The sequence below is a fragment of the Balaenoptera physalus genome (assembly GCF_965194825.1).
Source record: "Balaenoptera physalus genome assembly, chromosome: 20".
Classification (NCBI taxonomy): Eukaryota; Metazoa; Chordata; class Mammalia; order Artiodactyla; family Balaenopteridae; genus Balaenoptera; species Balaenoptera physalus.
In genome coordinates, this window is record NC_138901.1 from 55,397,971 (window position 1) to 55,412,228 (window position 14,258).

General features: G+C 40.1%; 1 protein-coding gene and 1 long non-coding RNA gene across 5 annotated transcripts in view; one reads left to right on the forward strand and one right to left on the reverse strand.

Annotated features, from left to right (window-relative positions):
- Positions 1 to 14,258, reverse strand: part of LOC309649899 — a 309,487-nt gene that overhangs the window by 229,810 nt on the left and 65,419 nt on the right. For all 4 annotated transcript variants that reach the window (XR_014257347.1, XR_014257348.1, XR_014257349.1 and 1 more), the window contains one exon: positions 2,555 to 2,667. This is a non-coding gene — a long non-coding RNA (uncharacterized lncRNA). The remainder of the gene's footprint in view (positions 1 to 2,554; positions 2,668 to 14,258) is intronic.
- ALOX15 (arachidonate 15-lipoxygenase) overlaps positions 1 to 14,258 on the forward strand; it is a 71,647-nt gene that overhangs the window by 30,592 nt on the left and 26,797 nt on the right. The gene's annotated exons all lie outside the window — the stretch shown is intronic.

The following is a 14,258-nucleotide window of genomic DNA, read 5'->3' on the forward strand; positions in this document are numbered from 1 at the left end:
AGGCAGAACAACTGAGTTGCATTTCTTCTGGGGGTTCCCACCTCCACTCCCAAACCTGGCCGTGAGTAGCAGTGGCCCCTCCGGGGCCATAGTTCCATAGTTCCTACAGGGTTGCAAAACGTTCCTTAGTACCTCAGAGTTCCAAGATTCATTCCGTGTTGACAAACATTCAAATACCTGCTATGAATGAGCCACATAATCCAAAGGCCAGGACCCCCAGGACTCCACTCCCTCTGTGTATATACACATTTCTGGTCTTTGTATCCCTTTTACTGTCTAACCTCTGGTCTCTCAGCCTCTAAGTCTTCTGATTTCCCCACATCCTTAGAGGGCCCTAGCTTAGCCATGTTGCCTCCATGTACATCTTGATATGCACTAGTTAGTGTGTTTCTGCCAACCTGGGCCAGGTAACCTGTAATAGGGCATCCCTCAGAACACAGAAGAGGAGAATCAAATGCAAAGGTCAGCAGCCTGAATCCCTAAGTGGGTGCAGTTGGACTAGCACTCCTGGAACCCATGTACCATGTGGAAGCTCCCATTTTTCTCCAAGAACACAACAAAAAGGGATATTGTAGATTCACTGCTGTTTCCACCAGGCCCATGTGCTTAAAAGGGTTAAAAAAAAAAAAAAAGCATGACATATAACCAAATCTAACAAGATCAAGGGCCAGTTGAGAGGAAGAATCAAAGCTAGGATTAAGAGCATGAGCAAAACAGTGTATAAAAAGATAACTCTTGGGACTTCCTTGGTGGTCCAGTGGCAAAGAATCTGCCTTACAATGCAGGGGACGCTGGTTCGATCCCTGGTCAGGGAACTAAGATCCCACATGCCGCGTGGCAACTAAGCCCACGCGCCGCAACTAGAGCCCGCGTGCTGCCAACTACAGAGCCCATGCGCTCTGGAACCCGTGCACCACAACTACAGAGGCCATGTGCCCTGGAGCCTGCGCACCACAACTAGAGAAGAGAAAACTCGCACGCCACAACTAGAGAGAAGCCCACACACCACAACAGAGAGCCTGTATGCCGCAACTAAGACCCGACACAGCCAAAAATAAATTAAATAAATAAATAATAAAAAATTAATCTTTAAAAAAAAAAAAGATAACTCTTAAAATGTAGAGACCAAAGGACCAGTCTGGAAATTATTGGTGTCATCTCAATATGAGGAGCCTACCCTGGCCTGGGGTAAGGGCTGTGGGATGGCAAGGACATGACAGATACAGAGAGTCTGAATCCTTGAAACATCTTACACATTCAGTTTATCTATGCCCCACAGCTTTCCACAAATATTTGCGGCAATTTAAATAAGGTTAACATAATACAGTTAATAAGGCAGAAACAGACACGTATGATCCATTAAAAATCACCTCCTGCCGCCAACCTTTCAGCAACCCACTCACTATCTCACCAAGCAAGAGGTGGAGTTTTAGCTTAGAACTTGCCTTCTCAGACGGGTAATAAAAGACAGTCTCAAGAAATCATAAATTCTCAGAATTTTTGCATTGGCCACTTCGAAGTTTTTCCGGAGAAACTTTGTGAGGTACAGATTGAAAGAACCTGAAGACTGACTGAGTTTCAGAAGAGGAGTGAATGAGGGAGATTAAAAGATTGAGCCTGAGGTTATGAGTATTGGCATTGACTGGGCTAGAGAGAAGAAAAATTGTTTAAGTTAGAGTAACAGTGGGACACGTATGGGAAGAAATTAAGCAGACAGTTGGAAAAGGGGTCACTGACATCCAAATTAAACTATCAAGACTGAATGTGGGGGACTTCCCTTGTGGCGCAGTGGTTAAGAATCCGCCTGCCAATGCAGGGGACACGGGTTCCAGCCCTGGTCCGGGAAGATCCCACATGCTGCGGAGCAACTAAGCCCGTGCGCCACAACTACTGAGCCTGTGCTCTAGAGCCCATACTCAGCAATAAGAGAAGCCCCCGCGATGAGAAGCCCACACACCGCAACGAAGAGTAGCCCCCACTCACCGCAACTAGAGAAAGCACGCATGCAGCAACGAAGACCCAATGCAGCCAAAAATAATAAATAAATAAATAATAAATTAAAAAAAAAAAAAGACTGAATGTGGGTGGGCCAAGGACTCACTCCGGTCTTCAAATCATTCCACCATAATAAACAACAAGGTTCCACTGTATACCACAGAGAACTATATTCAGTATCCTATTATAAACCATAATGAAAAAGAATATATTAAAAAAAAGAATATATATATGTATAACTGAAGCACTTTGCTGTACAGCGGAAATTAACACAACATTATAAATCAACTATATTTCAATAAAAAAAAAAATTCCACCCTAATCTACCAGGAGAGGCTGGTGCAATGATTCTTCTTTTACTGAGACAATCTGCCCAGGAATCACTGCACATAAGAGGCTTACTATTGCCTCTAAATCTTTGTTAATGGTGATTCCCATTTGGACTACACACCCCTAATTTTCCCATCAATCCTCTCTCTCCCTTCCTTTTACACCAGGCTCAAAACACCTTTGGGAATCTCGATCACATTCCTTTGATCTGACTTTGATCAGTTCTTACCTCTCACTCCATCTGTACTCCTGTAGGGCTGCACTGCTGCACAACTCCAGGTGGGCACTCACATTGGATCCTCTGTCAATGGTTTCCACTGCAGTGTGTGACATGGTGGCCATCTGTAAACAGTAAGAGAAAGGATCAAGAGTTCTAACGCCAAGTCTTCTCTTTTACCTAGAAGCTCTGGTCTAGAGGTCACCATTTTGTCTCTCCCTCTTCTCCACAATATCCAAACAGCAGCTCCTGTTATTCCACTGCTGCCCCCTAGAGGGCTCTCTATTTAAACCATGAGCAATAAACTGAGGAATTAAAATGTGTGGTTTTAGTGTCTCATCTTCAGACCAGGTGGGTTATATTTTCTACTTTGTGGACTGGCTGAAATCAAAGCAACAATAATTACTTAAAAAGAGGACCGTTGACACTTTTAACTGGATAAAATGTTATCCATGTTATGCATGGAGAATTCCCTGGTGGTCCAGTGTTTAGGGCTTGGCAGTTTCACTGCAGGGGCCCGGGTTCGATCCCTGGTCAGGGAACTAAGATCCCGCAAGCCACGGCATGGCCAAAAAAACCAAACCAAACCAAACAAACAAAAGAAACCTAGGTGTGTCAGGTAATGATGAGGTTCAAACAACAGGCTTTGTAAATTACCAGGGAATCCTAGAGTACTCCCTCCTGTCTATCCCTGCTGCAGTTACTACATTTTTTTTTTTAAGCCTGTACTGTATAAGTGGTGTTTCTTTCATTCCTTCTCATGGTTTATTCCTACTCTCTCACTTTGTGAAAAAAATAAAGCTCGTTTGAGATTTGCTTATTTTACTAGTTTATTTTTAAATGTTTTATGTGTATTCTTGTTTCTCCACTTACTACATTATCAATTTGTGTTATTTGCTTCCTCCCACTCTCTTCATGTTTAAAGCCTTGTACTAACCTAAGATGTTAACAATAGAGGAAACTAGGTGTGGAGTATATGAAAACTCTCAGTACAACCTTCAATTTTGTACAATTTTTATGTAAATCTCAGTACAATTTTTCTGTAAATCTAGAACCAATCTTAAAAATAAAGTTTATTTTAAAGATTAAAACACGGGCAATGGTATACAACAAGTTTTTTAAAGCAGAAGTCATGATTTTAATAATCGACAAGGTGGAATTTGAGCCAAGAAAGCAAGGTTACTTTATAAAGCTAAAGGGTACAATTGGCAAAAATCAATTACAGGAAAAAAACTGTAAAAAACACAAATACATGGAGGCTAAACAGTGTGCTACTAAATAACCAAGAGATCACTGAAGAAATCAAAGAAGAAATCAAAACATACATAGAAACAAATGACAATGAAAACACGATGACCCAAAACCTATGGGAAGCAGCAAAAGCAGTTCTAAACAAAAAATCTTAAAATCTGTATGGAGACACAAAAGACCCGGAATAGCCAAAGCAGTCTTGAGGGAAAAAAACGGAGCTAGAGGAATCAGACTCCCTGACTTCAGACTATACTACAAAGCTACAGTAATCAAAACAATATGGTACTGGCACAAAAACAGAAATATAGATCAATGGAACAGGATAGAAAGCCCAGAGATAAACCCACGCACCTATGGTCAACTAATCTATGACAAAGGAGGCAAGGATATACAGTGGAGAAAAGACAATCTCTTCAATAAATGGTGCTGGGAAAACTGGACAGCTACATGTAAAAGAATGAAATTAGAATATTCCCTAACACCATACACAAAAATAAACTCAAAATGGATTAGAGACCTAAATGTAAGACTGGACACTATAAAGCTCTTAGAGGAAAACATAGGAAGAACACTCTTCGACATAAATCACAGCAAGATCTTTTTTAATCCACCTCCTAGAGTAATGGAAATAAAAACAAAATAAACAAATGGGACCTAATGAAACTTAAAAGCTTTTGCAAAGCAAAGGAAACTACAAACAAGACAAAAAGACAACCCTCAGAATGGGAGAAAATATTTGTAAACGAATAAATGGACAAAGGATTAACCTCCAAAATATATAAACAGCTCATGCAGCTCAATATTAAAAAAACAAACAACCCAATCAAAAAATGAGCAGGGGGCTTCCCTGGTGGCGCAGTGGTTGAGAGTCTGCCTGCCAATGCGGAGGACGCGGGTTCGGGCCCTGGTCTGGGAAGATCCCACATGCCGCGGAGCGGCTGGGCCCGTGAGCCATAGTTGCTGAGCCTGCGCGTCTGGAGCCTGTGCTCCGCAACGGGAGAGGCCGTGATAGTGGGAAGGCCCGCACACCGCGATGAAGAGTGGCCCCCACTTGCCGCAGCTAGAGAAAGCCCTCGCACAGAGGCGAAGACCCAACACAACCATAAAATAAAATAAATTTTACAAGAAATGCAAACCTTTTTAAAAAAAAAAATGGGCAGAAGACCTAAATAGACATTTCTCCAAAGAAGACATACAGATGGCCAAGAAGCACATGAAAAGCTGCTCAACATCACTAATTATTAGAGAAATGCAAATCAAAACTACAATGAGGTATCACTGCACACCAATTAGAATGGGCATCATCAGAAAATCTACAAACAGCAAATGCTGGAGAGGGTGTGGAGAAAAGGAAACCCTCTTGCACTGTTGGTGGGCATGTAAATTGATACAGCCACTATGCAGAGCAGTATGGAAGTTCCTTAAAAAACTAAAAATCGAATTACCATATGACCCAGCAATCCCACTACTGGGTATATACCCAGAGAAAACCATAATTCAAAAAGACACATGCACCCCAATATTCACTGCAGCACTATTTACAATAGCCAGGTCATGGAAGCAACCTAAATGCCCATCAACAGACGAATGGATAAAGAAGATGTGATACATACATACAATGGAATATTACTCAGCCATAAAAATGAACGAAATTTGGTCATTTGTAGAGACGTGGATGGATCTAGAGACTGTCATACAGAGTGAAGTAAGTCAGAAAGAGAAAAACAAATATCGTATATTAACGCATATATGGAGAACCTAGAAAAATGGTACAGATGAACCAGTGTGCAGGGCAGAAATAGAGATATAGATGTAGAGAACAAACGTACGGACACCAAGGGGGGAAAGTGGCTGGGGGGTGGTGGTGGTGGTGGAATGAATTGGGAGATTGGGATTGACACGTATACACTAATACGTATAAAATAGATAACTAATAAGAACCTGCTGTATAAAAATAAAATAAAATAAAATTCAAAAAAAAAAAGCAGTTCTAAGAGGGAAGTTTATAGCAATTCAATCTCACCTCAAGAAACAAGAAAAATCTCAAATAAACAATCTAACCCTACACCTAAAGCAACTAGAGAAAGAAGAACAAAGAAAACCCAAAGTCAGTAGAAGGAAAGAAATCATAAAGATCAGAGCAGAAATAAATGAAACAGAAACAAAGAAAACAATAGCAAAGATCAATAAACTAAAAGCTGGTTCTTTGAGAAGATAAACAAAATTGATAAACCCTTAGCCAGACTCATCAAGAAAAAAAGGGAGAGGATGCAAATCAGTAAAATTAGAAATGAAAAAGGAGAAATCACAACTGACACTGCAGAAATACAAAGGATTATAAGAGAGTACTACCAACAACTATATGCCAATAAAATGGAAAACCATGAAGAAATGGACAAATTCTTGGAAAAATACAATTTTCCAAGACTGAACCAGGAAGAATTAGAAAATATAAACAGACCTATCACAAGTAATGAAATTGAAACTGCAATTAAAATCTTCCAACAAACAAAAGTCCAGGACCAGATGGCTTCACAGGCGAATTCTATCAAACATTTAGAGAAGAGTTAACACTGATCCTTCTCAAACTCTTCCAAAAAATTGCAGAGGGAGGAACACTCCCAAATTCATTCTATGAAGCCACCATCACCCTGATACCAAAACCAGAAAAAGATATCACAAAAAAAGAAAATTACAGACCAACATCACTGATGAACACAGGTGCAAAAATCCTGAACAAAATACTAGCAAACAGAATCCAACAACACATTAAAAGGATCATAAACCATGATCAGTGGGATTTATCCCAGGGATGCAAGGATTCTTCAGTATACGCAAATCAATCAATGTGATACGCCATGTTAACAAATTAAGGAATAAAAACCATATGATCGGGCTTCCCTGGTGGCGCAGTGGTTGAGAATCTGCCTGCTAATGCAGGGGACATGGGTTCGAGCCCTGGTCTGGGAAGATCCCACATGCCGCGGAGCAACTGGGCCCGTGAGCCACAACTGCTGAGCCTGCGCGTCTGGAGCCTGTGCCCCGCAACGGGAGGGGCCACAATAGTGAGAGGCCCGCGCACCGCGATGAAGAGTGGCCCCCGCTTGCCGCAGCTAGAGAAAGCCCTTGCATGAAACGAAGACCCAACACAGCTAAAAATAAATAAATAAATAAATAGAGTAGCTATTTAAAAAAAAAAAAAACCACATGATCATCTCAATAGATGCAGAAAAAGCTTTTGACAAAATTCAACACCCATTTATGATAAAAGCTCTCCAGAAAATGGGCATAGAGGGAACCTACCTCAACATAATAAAGGCCATATATGACAAACCCACAGCAAGCATCATACTCAATGGTGAAAAACTGAAAGCATTTCCTCTAAGATCAGGAAAAAGACAAGGATGTCCACTCTCACCACTATTATTCAACATAGTTTTGGAAGGCCACGTCAATCAGAGAAGAAAAAGAAATAAAAGGAATACAAATTGGAAAAGAAGAAGTGCTAATAAAAAATAGGCTTTAATTTACTTGCTTCATCCAATCAAAAACAAATAATAATTTTTTAAAAAACTAAAAATAGGGAAATTCCCTGGCGGTCTAGTGGTTAGGACTCGGCGCTTTCACTGCTGGTGCCCAGGTTCAATCCCTGGTTGGGTAACTAAGATCCTGCAAGCCATGCAGTGAGGCCAAAAAAAAAAAAACAAAGTTAAAATAAAAACCCTAAAAATAGAGTTGACCTAAACAATATAATTAACAAAGTAGACCTTACTGATATATATCAAACTTTGCATCCTGAAAGTAGAGGATACTTCATCCTTTCAAGTGGCCAATAATATTTATGAAAATTAATCATATTTAAGACTTTACAAAATATTTCAAACCCCCCAAAACAGAAATAATGCAGAAAATATCCTATAATCATATTGCAACAAATGAATTTAATAAGAAAATCAAAGAGTCCTCTCTGTTCTGGAAGTTAAAAATAAAGCTCTCTTTCATATAATTGGGTCAAAAGGGAAACATAACCCAAAACAAAAGAATTAATGGAAATGATAAAATAATAATGTAAAGAATATATACCAGAATCTATGAAATGTGGCTCAAGTAGTACTCAGAGGAATACTTAATCACCTTAAATACATATTTCAAAACAAAATGGAGAAATAAGCATCTTTTTTAAAAGACAGAAAATAATAACAAAATAAACCAAAGGAAAGCTGCAGAAAGGAACAAACGAAGAAAACCAAATTATAATAAATTAGAAAACAAGAAAAACAGAACTACTATATAAATCTAAAATACTTTTTTTAAAGGTAAATAACTCATCAGCCCAATCAAAAATGAGGAAGTGAGAAAGTGCAAATATACAAAAGAACAAATAATGGAAGGAAATAAAGAGATAGAGAACACTTAAAATACCATAAATGACTTTGCTCAACGCCATGCAAATAAATTTGAAAACTTGAATTGAATGATAATGTTTTAAATAAAATAGACTGTTTTCAGTCTAGAACTTATCCTATATACTGTTGTGGTTTTCACTGATTATATAAGTTTCCTTTCCAGTAATTCTAAATTGTTCTTTTACGTGTTTCGGTTAGCAGAGGGCTAGAGTGATGAGGAGAAAGAGAGGCAGGTTTCCAGCTTGTATGGACAGGCATCCAGGAGAGGCAGGGATGCACAGAGTCCCGATTTCTAGAGGGATAATGTTGCAGGGGGCATTTAACCTTGAAACAACAGCAGGCAACTCCTAATCCGAGCCAATACCTTCAAAGGAAGGATAAAGTGGTCTTACATTGCAGCACTCCCTGACTACTCCAGAAGCCAAAGCAAACACTCTCTGGAAGAAAGCTTCTCCCACATATTAAGGTTAAGCAATCAATTCACAAAGATTATCAAACACACAAGGAAGCCAGCCACTATGAGTAAAATCTGAAGCAGCAAGAAAAAAACAGAGTTAGAGCCCAAGGGAATAAAGCTACTAGAAGTGACAAATACAGTGACAAATATATATGAAACGCTTAAACAGTAAAAAGAGTTGTATTTACAAATGAAAGCATATAAAAAAAGTGACCCAGATTGAATGGATGGATCAGGAAAAAACATATTCTAGAAACAAGAAAAAATAGGATTGTTGAAATTAAAGTCTTAAAGGATGGCTTAAAAAGAACATTTGGAACAATTAAAGAAACAATGAAAGAATTGGAAGATTTGTCAAAAGGATGTATCCAGAATATGAGAAAAACAGATACAGAAATGAAAAAATATAAAAGAAAGATTTAGGGGCTTCCCTGGTGGCGCAGTGGTTGAGAATCTGCCTGCTAACGCAGGGGACACGGGTTCGCGCCCTGGTCTGGGAAGATCCCACATGCCGCGGAGCAGCTGGGCCCGTGAGCCACAACTACTGAGCCTGCGCGCCTGGAGCCTGTACTCCGCAACAAGAAAGGCCACGATAGTGAGAGGCCCGCGCACTGCGATGAAGAGTGGCCCCCACTCGCCGCAACTGGAGAAAGCCCTCGCACAGAAACGAAGACCCGACATAGCAATCAATCAATCAATCAATAAATCTTTAAAAAAAAAAAAAGAAAGAAAGATTTAGAGACATGGAGGATAAAATGAGAAGGTATAATATAGAAATAACTAGAGTTTTAGAAGGAAAGTATGGTCATAAGAGACAAAAGGAAATATTTTAACCAATATTGGTTAATGGTATTCTAGAACAAATGAAGCATTAACACTCACAGATCAGCGCTTCTCAAGCAGAAAAAATGAACATAAATTCATAACCAGAAACTCAAGAGTAAAACTTCAGAATACCATAGATGAAAAGGCCCTGTAAATAGCCAGAAAGAAAGGAAAGATCACCAGCAAAGGCAAGAGTTAGCATGACAACAAAAGTCTCAGTAGCAACAATGGAAGACAGAAAACAATGGAATCAGGTATTTGTCATACTGAAAGAAAGCATTGGTGAACCAAGAAATGTGAGCCCAGCAAAACTCAAATAAAGGTGTTTTCAAATTAAAAAATAATAATGAGGAAATTTACTTCTAAAGGTATGCTTTAAAAAAAACTTCTGAGAGGGACTTCCCTGGTGGTCCAGTGGCTAAGACTCCACGCTCCCAATGCAGGAGGCCTGGTTTGATCCCTGGTCAGGGAACTAGATTCCACTGCCACAACTAAGAGTTCGCATGCCGCAACGCAGATCCTGCGTGCCGCAATGAAGATCGTGCATGCCGTAACTAAGACTTGGCGCAGCCAAATAAATAAATTAAATAAATAAATAATAATAATAATAAAAACCTTCAGAGAATGTGCTCCCAAGAAGAAGGAAAATAACCCCATAAGAGTTATTTGAGACGCAAGAATGCAGTGTCACATAAGGAAATCAAAACAAACACTACAAGGTTAAAATGATCATACTTTTGGACTTCCCTGGTGGCACAGTAGTTAAGAATCTGCCTGCCAATGCAGGGGACACGAGTTTGATCCCTGGTCTGGGAAGATCCCACATGCCGCGGAGCAACTAAGCCTGTGCGCCACAACTACTGAGCCTGTGCTCTAGAGCCCGCGAGCCACAACCACTGAGCCCGTGCGCCACAACTACTGAAGCCTGGTGCCCTAGAGCCCGCATGCCACAACTACTGAGCCCATGCGCTCTAGGGTCCACGTGCCACAACAAGAGAAGCCACCGCAATAAGTCTGTGCACCACAATGAGGGAAGATCTTAGGAAAGGAACCCCAAAATGTTGTATATGAACTCCTGGGCTCACTCCTGAACTGCACAAGTAAAGATCAGATCACAAACAGACAGGAGAACTGAACAAAGTCAACAGACTTTGAGAACTGAATTAAGTGACAGGCTACCACTGGCCACTGGGTGGCACAAAAGTGGGACAGATCCAAATAGCATTGAAAAGGCCTGGAAAATAGAACTGGCACTGAAACCACAACCACAGAACACTGATTGGAATTTGTGAACTGAATCCAACCAGCTCAATTGCCTGAGAAAACAAAAATACCAGCATGCCTCTATAGGACTTAAACAAGATTGAGTCTCATAACATAATATTCAAAATATCCAGATTACACTCCAAAATTACTCATACCAGGAATATCTCAACTCACATGAGAAGAGACAATAGATATCAATGTGAAAGATATTGGGACAGATGTTGGGATTATTTGACAAAGACTTTGAAGGAGTGATTATAAAATACTCCAACAAGTAAGGGCAAACACTGTTGAAATGAATGAAGAGATGGAAAATCTCAGGAAATAAATAGAAAATATAAAGAAGAACCAAATGAATATTCTAGAACTGAAAATTAAAATAAGTAAAATTTTTTAAAAACTTCACTGAATGAACTCAATGACAGAAAGGAACTGATGAAAGAAAGATTCAGTGAACTTGAATACAGGTAATAGGGACTTCCCTGGTGGTCCAGCGGTTGAGAATCTGCCTTCCAATGCAGGGGAAGTGAGTTTGATCCCTGATCGGAGAACTAAGATCCCACATGCTGCAGGGCAACTAGGCTGAGCCTGTGCGCCACAACTAAAGAGCTTGAGTGACACAACTACTGAGCCCACATGCTCACGCAACTATTGAGCCTGCATGCCACAACTAGAGAGCCTGCACACTGAAACTAAGACCTGATGCAACCAAAAATAAATAAATAAAATAAAAAGTATACATATATTTATAGAAACTATGCAATTTGAATAACATAGAGGAAAAGAGATTGAAAAAAGTAAACAGTGCCTCAAGGACATGTAGGACAAAACCAAAAGGTCTAACATTCATGTCATCAGAGTCAAAGAAGCACAGGAAAGAGAGTGTGGTATAGGAAAAAACTTCTTAAAAAGAAATAATGGCTTAACAAAGCTTCTCAAATTTTATAGAAGACATAGACCTATAGATTCAAAAAGTTCACCAAATTACCAACAGGATAAAAAACCAACCAAACAAAAAATCGTCACCCAGGCATATCACAATCAAACCACTGAAAACTAAAAACAAAGAAAAAATCTTGAAAGCAGCCAGAGAAAAGAAACACACTTCTATAGAGAAACAATGATTCAAATGAGTGTGGAGTTCTCATTTGAAACAATGGAGGCCAGAATAAAGTAGAATAATATTTTTTAAGTGCTGAGAGGAAAAAAAACTGTTAACTCAGAATTCTATATCCAGCAAAAATATCCTGGAGAAATGATGATGAAATAAAGACATTCTCAGATGAAGAAAAACTAAGAATTGCTAAAAGAAGTTTTCAAACAGAAATGATATGAGCAGGAAACTTGGGTCACTGGGAATAAAGGAAGAACAACAGAAATTTCAAATATCCTCTCCTAATGAATTATTAAATATGTTTGATGGTTGACAGCAAGTATTCTAACATTACTAATGGGTTTTAATATATGTAGATGGTGATATAACTGGATGACCTCTGATTCCATCTGCTTCTCCCTCTGAAAACAACTGCTGCTTCTCCCTCTGCTCAGCATGTCTTTTTTCTGCCACATGGCGTCTACTTTTTTTGTAACTTCTGTTTCCTATGGCCAGCTTGGCCTCTCTGGTTTCTCTCCATCTTTGATACTATGGCTAACTGCCCGATTCTCTCTGGTTTTCCATACCACCACCATCACCACCACCACACACAAAGACATACTCACATCACAGTGAGCGACTGGCCCTGGTCCTTCTGGTTTTGACAGTGGTTCCGCTCAAGTATACCTCTTAGGCTGCTAGACAGCTTATGATTTGTCTGTTTTGGGGTGAGTGGTCACCTGTGGCTGAACAGCAGTTTCATTTTGTGTAAAGCAAGAACACTCAGAGCTTTCCCTCAGCAAGGGATGTGGATGGGGAATATTTCCTTATAAGGGGATGGCAGGCATGATGATTGCCATGTGGAGTACAGCTGCACTAAACTGTTAGTCTGAGAACCATGTCAGACACTTTCACCCTTCTAGGCCTTTATATGGTCTGTTCCTTCCTCCTGGAATGTCTTTTCCTCTTCTCTGCCTAGAAAACTGTAAAACCCAGCACAAGGACTGAGTAAGTCACTCCCTCTCCCCCGAGTCCTTATTGCCCTTACATCCAACTTCTATTCAAGCATTAATATGCTGTTTGACACTGTTTGTGCATGCATTTGTCTCCCCAACCAGACAGTAAGTTCCAAAGGGAGGGATTCAGGAGCTATTCATTGCTGTATTCTCATTACCGAACATGTTCATTCATACATTCAGTTATTCATTCAACAAATATTAATTAAATGTCCACTGTGTATCAGTCACTGTACCAGGCACTGGGATGCAAATGTGAACAAGGCAGAGAGAGTCCCCTTGGAGATTAGTGTGTGTTGCACAGTGTGGCACATAGTAAACGTTCAAGAACTTATTTTGAATTGGATTGCACTTGCTTACAGTCACTCTACCAAGGATTCTTTTGACCTTTCTCAGACATCAAAGCTTTACATATGAAAAGCAGTGGACAGTGAAGTGGGCCATGAGGTACTCTTCTACAACTCCAAGAGGTGCTTCAAACTTGATTTGCCAAAAACCAAGTTTATTGTATTTCCCAATCCTTCCACTCCTTATGTGTCCCACATCTCAGTAAATGATACCATCATACACCTACTTGGCTCAGCCAGGAACCAGGAAGTCTTACTGGATCAACCTCTCTTGCCTTCTCTCCCCCTTTTCCACCCTCTCTCTGATAGTCTTCTCCCCATTCTCTCCCTACCATCACCAATGGAAGAAGTCTTGACAATTCCACTTCCTTAGCATCTCTTTCACCCTCCCCCACATCTATTCCTGCTAATCCTGCCTTGTTGCTGGCCCTTATCATCTCTCACCAGCACTCCAAAGAACTCTTCTCGTGAGTCTCCTGTTTCTTTTCCAACCACATCACTTATCTCTTCCTGGCCCCAACATCATGAATTTCCCTGAAATTTCACCAGCTCCCTGGAACTCTTGCTGCCTATTTGCCCAGAATGCCTCCCCTCTCCCCAACTCTCCTCTGTTCCCACCAACCTGGCAGATGCCTACTCAGATTTCAAGGCTCAGTTCAAGTTGTTCCCCTGAGAAATCTTTTCTGTCTCCCCAAGGTAAACTGACCCATCCCTGCTTTGTGCTCCACATCCTGTATAGAATTCATTCTTATAGTAACATACAGTTGCATTTTTTTAATCATTTTGTTTCCCCCACCAGACTAGGAACTCCTTGAGGACAAAAATCTCTGTATTCTTGGTGCCTGGTATATAATAGGTGCTCAACAAACATTTTGTGAATGAATCCAGTAAACAAAATACTTTCCTATCTTTACCCTTCCTTTTCTGTGAAACAAGCAACCAGGCCTTCTAGCAGGTGCTTCTTTGAGTCTCTGTAAGAGTTAAATTAAATAATTCATTGGCTGCCTGCTGCAGTAGAGCTGAGAGAGCCAACTCCAGCTAATTCTCCCTAGCCC